Source organism: Coregonus clupeaformis, unplaced genomic scaffold (assembly GCF_020615455.1).
Source record: "Coregonus clupeaformis isolate EN_2021a unplaced genomic scaffold, ASM2061545v1 scaf3554, whole genome shotgun sequence".
Lineage (NCBI taxonomy): Eukaryota > Metazoa > Chordata > Actinopteri > Salmoniformes > Salmonidae > Coregonus > Coregonus clupeaformis.
This window is the reverse complement of record NW_025537008.1, coordinates 18,330-20,000: the sequence shown is the minus strand read 5'-3', so window position 1 is coordinate 20,000 and position 1,671 is coordinate 18,330. Positions and strand designations below refer to the sequence as shown.

The following is a 1,671-nucleotide window of genomic DNA, read 5'->3' as shown; positions in this document are numbered from 1 at the left end:
GAAGAAGAGACTCACCCTGCCACCTAGTGAGATCACTCTGCTATAACACACTGTCTGGGAGAAGAGACTCACCCTGTCACCTAGTGAGATCACTCTGCTATAACACACTGTCTGTCTGTCCGGGAGAAGAGACTCACCCTGTCACCTAGTGAGATCACTCTGCTATAACACACTGTCTGTCTGTCTGTCTGTCCGGGAGAAGAGACTCACCCTGTCACCTAGTGAGATCACTCTGCTATAACACACTGTCTGGGAGAAGAGACTCACCCTGCCACCTAGTGAGATCACTCTGCTATAACACACTGTCTGTCTGTCCGGGAGAAGAGACTCACCCTGCCACCTAGTGAGATCACTCTGCTATAACACACTGTCTGTCTGTCCGGGAGAAGAGACTCACCCTGTCACCTAGTGAGATCACTCTGCTGTAACACACTGTCTGTCTGTCTGTCCGGGAGAAGAGACTCACCCTGCCACCTAGTGAGATCACTCTGCTATAACACACTGTCTGGGAGAAGAGACTCACCCTGTCACCTAGTGAGATCACTCTGCTATAACACACTGTCTGTCTGTCCGGGAGAAGAGACTCACCCTGTCACCTAGTGAGATCACTCTGCTATAACACACTGTCTGTCTGTCCGGGAGAAGAGACTCACCCTGTCACCTAGTGAGATCACTCTGCTATAACACACTGTCTGGGAGAAGAGACTCACCCTGTCACCTAGTGAGATCACTCTGCTATAACACACTGTCTGTCTGTCCGGGAGAAGAGACTCACCCCTGCCACCTAGTGAGATCACTCTGCTATAACACACTGTCTGTCTGTCCGGGAGAAGAGACTCACCCTGCCACCTAGTGAGATCACTCTGCTATAACACACTGTCTGTCTGTCTGTCCGGGAGAAGAGACTCAACCTGTCACCTAGTGAGATCACTCTGCTATAACACACTGTCTGTCCGAGAGAAGAGACTCACCCTGCCACCTAGTGAGATCACTCTGCTATAACACACTGTCTGTCTGTCTGTCCGGGAGAAGAGACTCATCCTGTCACCTAGAGAGATTACTATGTTATAACACACTGTCCGGGAGAAGAGACTCACCCTGCCACCTAGTGAGATCACTCTGCTATAACACACTGTCTGTCTGTCTGTCTGTCCGGGAGAAGAGACTCACCCTGCCACCTAGTGAGATCACTCTGCTATAACACACTGTCCGGGAGAAGAGACTCACCCTGCCACCTAGTGAGATCACTCTGCTATAACACACTGTCTGTCTGTCCGGGAGAAGAGACTCACCCTGCCACCTAGTGAGATCACTCTGCTATAACACACTGTCTGTCTGTCTGTCCGGGAGAAGAGACTCACCCTGTCACCTAGTGAGATCACTCTGCTATAACACACTGTCTGTCCGGGAGAAGAGACTCATCCTGTCACCTAGTGAGATTACTATGTTATAACACACTGTCTGTCTGTCCGGGAGAAGAGACTCACCCTGTCACCTAGTGAGATCACTCTGCTATAACACACTGTCTGTCTGTCTGTCCGGGAGAAGAGACTCACCCTGTCACCTAGTGTGATCACTCTGCTATAGCACACTGTCTGTCTCGGGATTTGAACCAGCAACCTTTGGGTTATTGTCCCAATACACTTAACCACTAGGCTACCTGCCGCCCTG

The 1,671-nt window shown here is 50.6% G+C and overlaps 1 protein-coding gene across 1 annotated transcript in view; it reads left to right on the top strand.

Moving 5' to 3' along the window:
* Positions 1–177, top strand: part of LOC121583079 (unconventional myosin-XV-like) — a 14,952-nt gene extending 14,775 nt beyond the window's left edge. The window contains exon 10 of the mRNA XM_045220316.1: positions 1–177. This exon is cut by the window's left edge and continues 308 nt beyond it. The gene's annotated coding sequence lies outside the window, so the exon portion shown is untranslated.
* Positions 178–1,671: the final 1,494 nt, after the last annotated feature.